Genomic DNA, 15739 nt, shown 5'->3' on the forward strand with positions numbered 1-15739 from the left:
ATATTTCCATTATATGTGACATGTTCGTATTGATGCATTCCAATGACACAACACTTCATGTGTTTGTTTTATGTTGTACGCTAAACAATTATCGATGGCCTCACTTCCAAATGTCGAAGCTACACAATCCAATGTTTAAGTAGCAAAGTGTTTTAGTATTTTATCTTGGTATTTTGATCACACATTTTATTTTAAAAGATGCCGATGTTTCACTTTTTGTAGGTACAATTTCAGAAGGTTCGGCATTTTCGCTTCTCTGAGATGTCCAATCATTCCTCGACATTTTGATCACATGATGCTACACCATTTTCTCATTGGACTACTTACTCGGCACACCTTTATAATTTGAGTAATGTTAAAAATCCGAAAAAGAAAATTCAATCCGATTCGGCATTTTGAAGTGAGATCATCGTTATGCTGGTTGGGCCTTAGGCCTTTTTTACCATTTAGATAATTGGCCTGAGTAGACTATAGTAATGAAGAACATTGTCTAAACCTAATGCTATAATTTAATGGCAATTATTACCTGATTAGTTTGAACGAGTTATGGAGTTGTCCCAGTGTGGTGACATATATGAGGTGGAAAGTGCATGTGTTCCCTACAACGCCTATTAGGAGGTACTCCGCCTACGTCTCTGTAGTGAGTACCAGACCCAGCTGGAAAACGGATTTAGTGTCGATTTTTGGCCAACTTTGCAAGTGGTTTAAACGAGTTCACGAGTATTTTCCAGTATGGTGACGTAAATGAGGTGGTAGGTGCATGTGTTCCTGACAACGCCTACTAGGTGGTACTCCGCCTACGTCACTCTAGTGAGTACCAGACCCAGCTGAAAAACGGTTATTGTGTCGATTTTTGTTGGATTTTGGCCAACTTTCCAAGTGGTTTAAACGAATTAACCAGTTTTTTTTTCCAGTATGGTGACCTATGTGTGGTGGAAGTTTCATGTGTTCCTTACAACGCCTTATAAATGGTACTCCGCGTACGTCACTCTAGTGAGTACCAGACCCATCTGGAAAACCTTTTTTCGATGTTTGTTGGATTTTGGCCAACGTTCCAAGTGGTTCAAACGAATTAACCAGTTTTCCTAGTATAGTGAGCTATATTGGTTTGTAGGTTAATGTGTCCCCTGCAATGCCTTCTGGATTGTATTCCGCCTACGTCACTCTAGTGAGTACCAGACTCAGCTGGAAACGGGTTTTGTGTTGATTTTAGCTGAATTTTGGCCAACTTTGCAAGTGGTTTAAACGACTAAACGAGTTTTCCTAATATGGCTATATACATGAGGTGGTAGGTGCATGTGTTCCTTACAACGCCTACTAGGTGGTACTCCGCCTACGTCACTCTAGTGAGTACCAGACCAAACTGGAAAACCGCTTTTGTGTCGATTTTTGTTGGATTTTGGCCAACTTTCCAAGTGGTTTAAACGATTTAACCAGTTTTCCCAGTATGGTGACCTATATGGGGTGGTAGGTTAATGTGTCCCCTGCAATGCATTCTAGATAGTACTCCGCCTACTTCTCTGGAGTATGTACCAGACTCAGCTGGAAACGGGATTTTTGTTGATTTTTGTGGAATTTTGGCCAACTTTGCAAGTGGTTTAAACGAATAAACGAAGTTTTCCCAGTATGGTGACCTATATGGGGTGGTATGTGCATGTGTTCCCTACAATGCCTATTAGGAGGTACTCCGCCTACGTCACTCTAGTGAGTACCTGACCCAGGCGGGAAAAGTTTTGTGTCGATTTTGGTGGAACTTAACGAGTGGTTTAAACGAGTTAACGAGTGTTCCTAGTGAATTGACCTATATGGGGTGGTAGGTGTATTTGACATTGATGGGGTAAATGGCTTAATAAAGTATTCCGATCGAAAAATATATTCTCGTGCCGGAGATTACATTGTCGTGGTTGTACATGGTGCGTGAAGTTGGCCAGAGAATAAAGTTTCCGCCCGTAGAAGAAAACTTTATTCTCTGGCCGGAAACTTTATTCTCTAACCGAAAAACTTCTCCCGCTCTCCGGCCAACTTCACGCACCAAATATGCGCATTCACTTTTGATTGGCTTTTATAAAACTTGGATAAGTAAATAAAACATCTGTCTCCTTCACCGGGTCATAATGTTTGGGTCATGTCAACCATTCCCGTGAGTAAATTGAGTAACATTTTTCATATCTATAGAGACGGGATGTAATTGCAAAAGATGCCGTCGTATTGTTTGTAATATATAGCTTTACCTTAATGTCTGTCACACCAGATATTGCGTCTATAGAACGTAACGTATCTTATTAATGTTCATGGATTTGCAGACTTCGCTCCAATACAAAAACATTTTTATCCTAGTAATTAAAAAAGTTGCACCAATCACGTGCCCTCATTGACTCATCTTATTTCCGGGATAATAATTTATATACGTGAATATGTATTTCGGGTATGCTTCCCAAATTCGGACAATAAGGATACAAGATAGTTCAATATTTATTTACATAATATCAATATACATTACAGTTTTTACAGTTTAAGCAATGAACAATTTATTTAACAATAAGAAAACTATACTATTTATACAAATATATATTACCTCAATTCATTTAAACAAAAAGAACACACTATGTACAAATATGTATTAACTTCTATAAACTTTTAGTATTACGGTACCATTGATTAATTTGATATCGTGTATGTATACATTGTCAGTTACAAGGTTAGTAGGTGAAACGAATACGGTTGAATGCGCCCCATACATCCCATATCGGGTCACCTACTAACCCCGTAACGTATATATCACGTCAACGACATTGATACAGACGCCAACACTTTTTGAGAAATGTTTTATTTATTTATCGGAATATGAAAAGATACGCCATTATGGTACGATATAACGATAAATGACCCAATATAGACACATTTGGGGTCACCGCGTAACCAGTCCTGGACCAATGACGTTGCATCATTCATGTTGGAGGCGTGATATATACATACATTTATATAGTGAATCCAAATCACATACTCAATGTCCGATACACTATATTGAATAAGTAATGCTATTTTATTTTAAGACCTGACAAATAGGTTCATCATCATCATCATCATCATCATCATCATCATCATCAGCATCATCATCATCATCATTATCATCATGTATGTTTGTGTCTTTTTTATTTTAAGGATACATAGTACCACGATAGCTACTACAATTGTATGCTAGTTAATTAGAAAGGGAGCCTTAGGAAAATAACTTAACATCAATGAATTTCAGTAAATTATAATCTTACCTGAATTAAATAGTAAAAAGCTTATATCAAATATTAAGTCAAAATATAGTCGATTTAATATTATATTTAATAATGTTAATTGATGGTTTTCTATTTATAGGAAGCATGTATATTTTTAAAATCGAATTTGTTTCAGGTAAGAGATACTATACCACGGTATGTCGCAAATTTCTTAATGAAAATACAATTTATGTACAATTTAGGTTAAATATGTACAACATCAATTATATGTATACGTCTGTACATGAATGAAGAAATATTCATAAACATTTCTTAGAGGTTAATAAACGGTGCAGGTGTGCCGTTTGTCCATAATGGCACACCTGGTCCGTAATGCAGACCAGGTGTGTCATTATGGATAGACGGCACACTGGCACCGTTTTTTAACCTTTTTATTGCATATGTTGTTTTATTTTTATTTCATTTTATAAGAAAAACAAAACATTTCGGCCTTGACTCTACAATAGGTATTCATTGATTGTTTAATTGGACAATTATCAAATATCGCACTGATTGACCTATGACGCAGCTATTGCATTCGTGACGTCATCAGAGTCATTGTTTCAAGGTCAAAATAGTGTGGTGTGGAATGAAAAATACTGAATAAATTTAACATATTTCCTAAGGTAAGGTCATTTAAAACATAGATATGCTATATATCGATGGTATGTTTAAGCATCATCAAAATCACACCACCACGTGTTGGCGTCTAATGAATACTATTTTAAATTGTATTATTTACAGTAGCGGTTCTAAAAAAAATGGATGACTAAGATATGTCGATGACATATTCTTGACAACTGTCAATGTAGAACTTGGAGTAATATAAATGAGAGGTACGATCATTTGATGCAAAACGCCACTGCTTGGTTTATGTATCATTTGGTCGTTGATTACACTGCTGGTAGTCATATTTTACTTATACTGAAAATGGCAGTGGAAATGATGGTACAAAATATGTTTCTGTAAGCTTACTGTAAGGTAAGGTTTCGTTTACATTGATATTATTTCTTAATTAAATAACTCGTAAAACAGGGGCTTGCCATGCAAGCAACCTTTCTCCGGCCATGTTTGCGTTGATTAGTACGTCGAAATCTGCCGTCAGCTGTTCAGGTGGGCGTTTATCCGGAAGTAGTCTCATTGTGGATTTTCGGCACACCTCAAGATTATGGATAATTAGCACACCAGCGGCACGGATCGACCCATTTTCGGCCTAAAATGTTACTATATACAGTAACATACGCAATAAAAGTAACTATTTGACATCAATATGTTTGAAACGTACCACTGAAGTCAATAAGCACTGAAAAATAATATCAAGATCTGGTTTAAGACGAATGAATGTAAGCTGATCTAACTAAATGCATTGTTAACTTAGAAAGCGTTTGAAACAAATCGTCTTCATCAAAAGTGCACAAACTTTTGCATATTTATTCTACGTTCATAAAATAAACGTGCATACTAACATCATATAGTATATGTTACTAATTGCTAAAAATTGATAGTATATATTCTGCGCTCAACAGATATTATTGTGTGCCATGCCAATATTTCACGCTTTAGTCCATGATGAGGTACACGTTACTACCATGAACCAAATCGGATCTACTTATACATCAAACTTTAAAAGGTTGAGGATAACAACATCTCTTATAAAAACAATGATTAGAGTCTTTAATATTCCTTTCCAGTTTTAGAGAAAAATACCAGAACTAATATATCATTTCCTATATCTTGATAACAGCTAAACAATATAAACAAATTAAAGTCAAGCTTAACAAATATTGTAATAATGAACACTAATATATTAAGTAGGGTATATTTTACTAACCTTCAATACGGTTAAATGAATTGTTTTATTGTACTTATTATCATTTGTATGTAACATCTCAAGTCAAAACTTAACGACTTTTATCATATATAATTGCCTAATAGTTTAATCACCCAAGCTCGCCATGGATTTACTCATTATATGTACTTTAATAAAAACTCAAAATGTATACGGATATCCAGCGCATTTGCAATTCGGTATCAGAAGAACTATAAAAACTAAAAACGCCACAATGCACCGAAACCAGGTTCTTTATATTGGCAATCAGAAATTATAGCCAATTATTTCTTGTGTATTATGAGTTAAGAAAACGTTAATGCGTAAAAAAATTCGGCGTAAACCATGGTTCTATTTTAGGTATATGGTTTTATTGGGTGTAAATTATTTTTGTAGTTTAAGATACAGTAACCTTGATCTTGACCCCACCCCCTGAAAAGCAATCCCAGGCAAGATACAAATCGTAATTTTATGTCATTCCTTTCACGGGATTTGACCTCAAAGTTTAACCTTATCTTTTTAGTTGACAACTCGAAATTTTGGTACGACACAGTCATCCATAATGCTCTACTGATCTGCAGTTTTAATGGAATCCCATTCAAAATATATAATGTATGGCCAAGACATCGGTTGTAACAAACAGACGGCTTGTACCGACATAAAGAACTATTAACAGATATCTTTCTTTGGGGGGGGATAAAGAATATTAAAAAGTGAATTGCCATTATGAAACCTGCATCGTCTTTTTAAGAGGGTATCAGTTTGTTTCATTGCATCACTTCGCCTATCAGTGTCCTTTGGGTCGTCTATTTTTGCATCGTTTTGTGATTGAGCAGGTTGCTGTTCATAAATGAAGTATTTATCATTTGCCAAACAGCTTTCTTCAATTTGTTCTGATTGACCTATTACTACGGAAGACTATACATGCTGTCCGAGATTTAGATGATCAAGTTCAATATTCAGCTCTTCACATTCTTCCCTCTTAATAGCATGAATATAATTCTCTTGAAATTGCCCTATGTCACCAAAAACTTCTTCACCCTCGTCGAAATATTTAGCAGCTAACTTTCGCTTATCTTCAGCCTTGGCTTTTTGATAAAGTTTTTCAAGGTCCAAATATTCGTGAGTGCACACAAGTCCAATACTGCTTTAAGGTTTTGCACCGCAAGGTCGGGGATTAACTCCGTTCCTGTTATTTGTCTTACACACATGACCAAGATGACCGTCCGAATATGAGACACTCCGCCGGGGCTTACATTCGTCGGTACTGTCAAGTCCATTTTTGCCGTCAAACTTTATGATGCTCCGTCGGGAATAACTATCGTCCGTTATTTCCTTTGTAGACAAGATTCGACTATCACAGTCTTTTGTTGTGACGCTGCTTCGGGGTTTTAACTCACTGTTGCTTATGTAGCTGTGACTACTGCTTCTCCTTATACTTCCACCGGTAGCATAAGGCTCGACAGAAGTCGCCATTAAAGACCCCGAGGAACTTCTATTTAAAATAGGGTCCACCCTCTCCCGAACGCATGGAGGACAGATACATGGTTTTCGATCTTTGATTTTATCATAGTGATCTGGAGGGTTTTGCTCGCAGATGTAATGATAATGTTCCATGGTTTCTAAAATGATTGAAAACAATAACAAACTGTTAATCATGCTCAGTACACTGCACCTAACAAACAATTATCTGCAATCAGCATGACGAAAATAGAATCATAACATTCGTAGTTTTCACATATATTCGTGCATTATGGAAAACGGTATATTACTATTACAAATATGCAATACATTATTTAAAATGAGTATGGTTTAATTATCCGGTTTATTATAACGTGAATATACTAAGATCTAAATTCATGTGAGCAATAAACAAGCATATTTATATTTGAGTGTCTAATGTGAAATTAAATAAACTGATTACATGAATATTTACCTTCGTTGATGTCGGCATACAGGGCGAAACTTTGCCGTCTCCGAGATCTAGATGATTATTGCCTTGGTGCATGAAATACTCGGCGCGGCTCAATGCGTTCATTCTGCTGACGGTTTAACCTACATAATTAAACAACATCAAGGATAATATAACCTTTTCAAATGTCATCCAATGATTGACTAAATAGCATTGGTTTCCCACAAAACGCACAATAAACCAAATAGAATGTTCAAACAAATAACTTGCAACATGATGTTCTGAAGTCCCATTTTGGAACCTCAAAAAATAAAGTCTCTGTGTTTGACTGTTCTCTTTTAACCAGCGGTTATTAGATTTTTTATTGTTATAAAGAGAAGCAAACATCAAAACATGTCATACTATCCTGTAGTAACAGAGTATACCGTAACATATCAAAAACGTACTCTTTAACGCGCACCTTTAACCTAAACGTGTGCATCTGAAGGATAGCACTTATAAATATTCAAGAACATATTCGTCAATTCCAACACATACCTAGTTGCACATACATTTATTCGCTACTTCGCTTCTCTCACCCTTTTCGAGACCAAAAATAGCAGATAATCCCGACGACTACGACAATCACAGTGACAATAATTGGTATTACGATAAAGGTTGTCTTTAAGGAGCTGACGTTTTCTTTATCGGTCGATTCAGTAGTCGGTGTTTGCAAAATGCTCGAATCTAAAAAAAGGAATGGATTGTTATAATATAAATGGCCGTGAAAACGAAATAACCAACACCTGAATTTGAATAAGTACCCAATATACCCGTTCGTGTGTGCGGACAGACGGACGGACGGTGCGATTTTGATATGCCCACCTTCGGGAGCATAATAAAATATAAATGACTGAACATCCTAAATAAACAAACCCTAAATTTTATTGTAATGGATTTTGTCAACAGAAAAAGAATATCTAGAATAGAAAAAAAATGAAAATTGGGCCAGTAGAGAGGGCAAAATATGTGCATTAAGTTCCATTATGTTACACTAAAGAGCAAATATATAAACTGTAAGTTTTCTTTATACGATGTCATTTGTTGTTAATTAAAATACAAGGCCACTGGGAATCAGAATTTAACAAAAAGCTTGATTTTGCTAACAGAGGGTCGGATATTTTTAACATAATCAAAACAAGCGCACTATTTTCATTCCGAAAAGTACCAAGATCTTTAAATGAAATTAAACATTGATATTTATCATAAACATTTTGTTTATTTTATTTTTTTTCAACACAACTTGATGAACGTAATTGAGTTCAATAAAAAATAAGCTTATATTTCATACTGCCAAGCTTTATATCTCTCGTAGAAATTTGGCCTGGTAATCTTGATTTGACACATTTGAATACTCTTCAAAATTAAGAAATGTAACAATCATGAAATAAAATTTGATGCACTTCGATAACCTTACATTATTACTTCAGTGCTATCTAAAACCGTTGGACATATATAAAATTTTGACTTTTTTCGTGCACAAAACACCTTTTCAAATGCGTTGTTCATCTTTAAATGAACTTGTAAATGTTGACACTTTTCAACATAAATCTTACCCTCACAGAATATACCACTCCAACACGAGTACAGCCGTTTATACACTCCCCTGTGGATGAATTACACCTTTGTCCATATGCGTCACCTTCACAGTTGGTACTGCATTTAGAGTTGCACTTCTTGTCCCAATAACCGTTCTCACATCCATACAAACATACACGTTATTATCCCATAGCACAAGTGAGGAATTTCTTTTGCAGTTTCTGCATGAAACGTTGCAATAGTTTCCGTAGTGATTTAAAAAAAACATCCATTCAAGCATTTGCCACTTTGTCTTTCACACTGCGAGAACCTGTCTTTTTCTCGACACCCTTGGCTACATTGTAATGAACAGTTTTCTAAATACGTTCGTGTACAGTCCTTACAAAGTCCACTTAATCTATTACATCTTCCATTTGCACATTCCTTTGATCAAGAAAAATTCAACAAACTGTGGGAACTTATGGTTTTATATCAGTTATTTACCTGTTCTTTGTGGGGAAAAGGTTTATTGCATAAATCATCTATTGTATACTTAAGAAATGGGCTGTATCAGAATTGAGCCTTTTATTGAATAAACTTTCATTCACAAAAGTATTAAAAAATGACATGGTTATTATGTTTTTATAATTATGATATTTTAATATTTTAAAAATACATGGAGAATCGTTGTGTTCATCTACTGAACCCTTCTTGGCACAAAGCATGTGTTTTGTCCATATGGATCCGGGAGGTTTCCTAGACTCTCTATACACAACATAAGGGAATTACCTTCCTGTCACCAGCACCTAAATAACCATATGACCACAAGTTTAGTTGTCTGGAAGCGGTTCGCTCGACCCAGGTCCCCTCTCTACTGAACACGAGGATATCCCGCCTCATCAAACGGGCAAGGGTTATCACCCTTCTCTCTCTCTTTTAAAAACAAGGAGGTCAGAGTCCTGAAAGAGGAAAGGTATATCAAAAGCCAGTGACAAAAATCACGGATCCTTAATCTAAGATATACCATAAAAAATGTCCAGGGATGTGATACTTTAAGTCATACTTATTTCAGTACAAATTTCCAAGGAAGTAATCAGCAATACTTAGCAACTAAGCAAGAGTACCTGTGCTTTTAATACTAAGTATAGAGACAAACATTACCAGCTTCTAAAATACATATTGATAGCACACAAAATTCAACTGTTTATGCAAGAACACTGCCCATATTTCATACATGCCAACAGTTCAATTTGTTTTATCTGTGTGTGACTACATGCACGTTAAGATGTTTTAAACCATAATGGTATTACTTGGTATGCTGTTGTTTTATAATACATCAGACTACTTAAAAAGTAATCAGTACAAACACGAAAGTGGGTTCTCTAAGTGAATGAACCGATTGATTTTTGATTTAATTTTTTCAAATGTATTCCATTTGAAAACAAATATTTTTGATATCTACTGATATACAATATTTTCCCTTTCAATAATTAACAAATATTCTAAAAACCATAGAATCATTGTGTTTCGCCGATATGATAATTACAGTTGATTTCGTTCTAATTGTATGTCATTGTTCTTGATAGCTGCAAGAGCATGTGAAACATATCTATTAATCAACAATAGGACATTACATTCCTTGTCATGTCGCGGTTTCTTTCTGAGTGTATAAATGGATATTCCTTCTTTGTTTGAAATCTATAATTGTTAATATTTTTTATCCTGCTCAGTACGAGAGGAACCGCAGGTTCAGACATTTGGTTTAGGTGCTTAAAATGAAACAGGCAGTTTCTATGTACCGTATACTTTTGGTTTCTGAAATAAACTTCCTTACAACAGTCAAAGGTTATTTACTTATTTATGCGTGGTTAAATTCCTACCAATTATGTTTTACGTTTTAATCATCGTTGTGCTCTTTTACAATGAATACATCAACCCAAATTTGAACATTGACCTGAATCACCACAAATCAATATTTGATATTATCCATGGAAAACTGTGTGCTTAAGTGTAAGGGGCAATTTTAAAACATGGTATTCATTTTATTACATGGACGATGGAGCCAACCGTGGCATCAATCAGTTGAAACAACGCGGGTGAACCCGATAGCATGGAATCTTCTATAATAATTGAATATAAAGCAAGGGTTCTCAAGTATGGATAAAGGAGCTTGTTTCTGTAGTTTGATGTTCGAATATTCGTTTACATCCCTAGTAGTTTTTTTCATATCAATATGAGTCGTCAAATCAGTCTTGAGATGATTTAACTTCATACTTTTGCATTGTTCTTCAGATTTTATATAACTTATTCTTGCTCGTCTTTTTTTGCATCGAAACAGAAGGAAATGCATCAAAAAGAATATGAATTTTGACACATCAGGCGTTTAATCTCCTTTCATCCTGCTTTTGGCATAGATCCCTCATAGTCAAACAGACATCGGGGTGTTTTATTAACTGCTAGAGCCCCGCATATGAATAACATAACTAATAGTGATCATATTGTCCGACGTAACATGTTTATGTCCGACAATATTTGTACAACACATTAGGCCACTACTTTTATATAAATTGGTTTACAAAACCGGCGGGTGTAATTTTCAGAAAAGTGCTAACAAATTAAAAAATGAATTTCAATTTATTTTTTAAAATTATTTCCCGACCGTATTGATTTTGGTGCGAAACAAAAGAAAAACGAACAGATAAGAGTATGCAGTAGATCTCGACTGGTTTGTTGTTCCGTAGCCGTATTCGCCAATTTATAGAGGTAGCATGTGAGCCAGTCAATTGTTATGGTAGCGCCGTTGGCAATGGAGGAAGTGACTATAGCAGTCATTCTTTGTATGAAATAATTTATCAAGATATGCAGGAGATGTTAAAATAACAAAAACAATAAACATTGGCAAATTTAACAGCCGACACAAACAATAACTGTCACGTGATTGTTGTTTTTCCCCGCCAATTTAGGTCAGGTGTTGTTTATAGATCAAAAATAAAAGTGTCAGCGGCTGCCATCAAATTAGTAGATACAAATATCTGTATAGTATGTGTTAGAAAAACATTTTATAACATTTTATGGTTAAGTATCAAATAACAGTGCACTAAGTGTGAGTGGTGAAATCGAAAGTAAAATTTCTAAATTGACACCGGTGACCTAGTTTTTACAAGTTCGGTCGGTGGTGTTTATGGATTTTAAATCATGGAATGGTTTTGAAATACTTGTCATTGAGTCAATTTAGGGTTGTGTTTATTCTAGATTACATGTGTATTCATGTTTGGGTTAAAAGTAGAGTAAACACAATGAAAGAGTTGAACACATGTGTCAATGACATTTACTAATGCCGGGAGTTGTTACTGTGCATTCAGATAAAACAACACGGAAAACTATCTTTAATAAGTCCATTTCAATTTGTAATGAACTTGATATTTCACTTTAAATGAGATTTGTTGTTGTAACCAAGGAATACTCTTTAAAATGAAAAATAAACAAGCAGGTATAGAAGCCCTGTGAACGCATGTATACACAAAATAGCGGAGTTGGGAGAAGATGAAAATATCCGATACATAATTATGGATTTCTCTGTCAGTTAACTATCATTGGTGCATAAAGTTGAGTGCTAGATTTATTTTGCTATGTGATTTTTATGTACTGATGTGGTAATTTGCTGCATGATTTGAATTTTAAATGGTTTTGGTGAACATTCCATGGAAAATGTCCCGGTCCGAAAATATCCAGACTTAGCATGCAGCGGGATACACACAACTAGGACCCCGCATGGTAAGGTTTATTAAACCTCAAATGTAGGTCTAGTTTGGCTTCTTGTTTATCAGGAATTGATTTTACATAATTAAAGCTCAAACTTCTTCTAAAAATATTAATTTAATTTACAAAATTGGTAATTATTTCACTTTATTGACTTTTTTCCAATATTGGAATAACTGAAACATCGTTTAGAAAATGTAATGTCTTGTTTTAATACAGTGCAATTTTTGTGTATTTTAATGCGTAAATTTCTTTTTTCAATTTAATATTGGTCAGTTTTTAAGTGTTCTGCATTCACTTTTGCTTTAGCAATACTGCATACCCTTAAAGCTAAACAAATGTCTTACTGAGTGATATTCAATGTATCTTTGATAATAAGTGTAGTTTATGCATGTAAACATGTTTTATATTCAATTACTTTGATGTTTTTTTATGTACAGTATGTAAGATTTAAACTGTGTGTTTAATTAGAACGTTCAAACTTTGAGTGTTTTTAAACATGCATTAATAGCAGTTTGAGAATTTAAAATGTCAAGTAAATGATATTAATTTTCAATGTTTATGTTGTTCTCTGATTTTCACTCTTTAAGAGTATGTTATGTGACTTGTTTCCTTTTTTTTCGATGGACATTTTTCCAAAATGTCTTGTAAACCACAAAATAAAAAGGAGTGGCCTTAGCTATCCTTTTTTTATCAAAATTAGTAACACTGCTTATCGGAGTGATTATCATTCAACAGCCCGATCGCACTATAAACGCCAACGATATGGTTTTTGAACTATGAATATTTGACAAAATTCTGCTCATTGACTTGCACTTGTTTATCAAATCTTTACCAAATCTGACTACAATGGATAAGGGAAGTATATCTCAACAAGTCTGATCAACAACCATATCACCCAAAAATCAACCAAATTAGTATTCGCTCTGGAATTATGGTCCTTAAGTTGACACTATTTGTCACGATTCACTTTATCTGTCATCTCAAACAATAGCATTTCTTTTCGATTTTTAGCAAATTTGCATCAATGCAGAATGTGTGATCGGTAATGGTATTACTCATCCTAATTTCTAACTATAATCTCGAAAAGCTATGTAAACTTAAAATGCTTCCTCGAAAAGACCAACTGATCGGCAGAATGACATTACAATACTCATTTGAGCACAGGCTATACTGTGATTAACTAAAATATCTTAGTAAAAATATTCATCTGATTACACTGTGATGTAAATTGATTAATATTTATGAAGCAGAAGAACACATGCTTCAATACAATATCCGAACTATATGTGCACCGCTATTTTGAGCCGGGCCGGGCTTTGGCGTCCGCGCATTTATTTTCTGACACAAAAAGTATGTTTTTAAGATCAAAGTCGGTACGAATAACGACGACAGTCGACACTTATATGAGATAATGTTCATGTGGCTTTTGATTAATTAAGTTTTTGAATGAATTTCAATTTCTGCAGGCTCCTGATTTTTACAATTTTGCTCTATTTTTAGACTATAAGAAGACATAGTTTTAAACCTTGAATTTGCTATGCCAATATATGTCCGATGGCGGTATCGAAAGGACTGTATCGGATCTTGCAAGCGTTTAACTCAAATAAATTATTGTTTGTCTGAAACCATGCTGGCTGATTTCTGATAATGACTTAAAAACATATTTCGCCTTTTTCGTCTATAATAAGATTAAACAGAAATAAGAACAAATAAAATAGGTCGAAAATCCCCAAAATATATACTCATTTTTCATTGGTTTACAGTTATATGTCTAAGATACGTACATGAAACTTCTTTCCTACACCGGACAGGATATCCGTCCATGTCAACCACTTATCTCAAAGGTAAATAGGACACGCCTGTGTGTACGTGACTATGATTTGCTGACGGTTGTCACACAGTCGTCCTTAATGCGTTAAATATATTTCATAAGTGTATCCAATAAAAATTGTTTTCTACGAATTATCATCACACTTACATCGGTGTCATATTCAAAAGACAGGATATAAATGTCTGCTATGTCTTCGCATTGTTTGTCAATTGAGTAGTATTTACATTCATGTGTTCAAGCGTGGCAAACGTGAAATAAACCTATTTCATAACTCTAATGCCCTGACAAATTTTCGCTCTGATACAGTAGCATGATTACCCTGGGATCTGAAAAAGCACCGACAACGTGTCCTTATTGACTAATCATTCTATATGTAAGTGTATGTGTATTTCGGGCAATATGCGTTCCTTATCCGGACAATAAAGAATCAAGATATTTAAAGATTTATTTACAAAATATGAAGATATATTACATATTTTACAGTTGAATCAATAAACATTTTAAGCAAAGTAAACACATAGAAATAATATTCTATATACAGATATATATATTACGTTATGCTAATTGTAATTATTACATGTCAGTAACGTAGAGTTTTATTTGCTATCATGTATGTCAAAAAGCGCTGAAAGCGTTGAAAGGCTGTAGGCGCGACAGGTGTGATTTTACTTTTTTACATTAACTTTTCACAGTCCCAAACATCTAATCCAAAATAAATTTTCAGTGACTCCAAACTGATACCAATAAGTCTCATTATTGCCTAAGAAAAGGTAACGTAAGTTAATGAATTATTAATTCAATTTGCTTGTTACATCACAGTTACTATTAAAACTATATGTACTACGTTAAATATACATAATAATTGCTTTAATCTCCGAAGTTAATTTCTAATGTTAACTAAATTAAACGAAAACAAAAATTGGCCAAGGAAATTTTGACTATTTGTAGGTAAAGTAGGTAAATTAAAATAGAGTCTTTTAATTAATACATTTCCATTTTCAGCGTAATTGACTATCAATATTTATCTCTCGGGTCCACAACTATAATTATTTTAGGTTATTTGGCTTACTATCGAATTCACATAAACGTTGCGAATTTTTGAAGGAATTTATATAAAGTGGTATATTAATATTATTTCGCACTTTTTTTAAACCACATAACCTTATATTATATCCCAATATGCAAACCCCGGCGCATTAATTGTTTTAACATATCTTGTCAAACAGAAGATCTGACAATACCTAATTTCGATTTGCAGTATTAAATCCTGCAGCCTACAGCTTAAACGCTATAAAGTAGTTTATATCGTTAATACTTCTAACAGGCAAGATAGTTTGAATACGCGTGTATACATAGCCATTAAATTATTCATTCTCAATACTAATAGCTTACTTTTGGCCGAGATATGGGTTATATAGAACATGTATATGGAGTGACAGTCAGTGCTATTAGCATTTATATCACTTTCTGGGACTTAACTAAACAATATAAAATCAAATAGCCAAATTGAATCATGCGTAAGCTTTATACAAAAGTGTCGTTTTGTTTCGGTTTATCTCTTTGTCGTTTGCTATTGCCTT

This window comes from Mya arenaria, chromosome 1 (genome assembly GCF_026914265.1).
Source record: "Mya arenaria isolate MELC-2E11 chromosome 1, ASM2691426v1".
In the NCBI taxonomy this organism is placed as follows: domain Eukaryota; kingdom Metazoa; phylum Mollusca; class Bivalvia; order Myida; family Myidae; genus Mya; species Mya arenaria.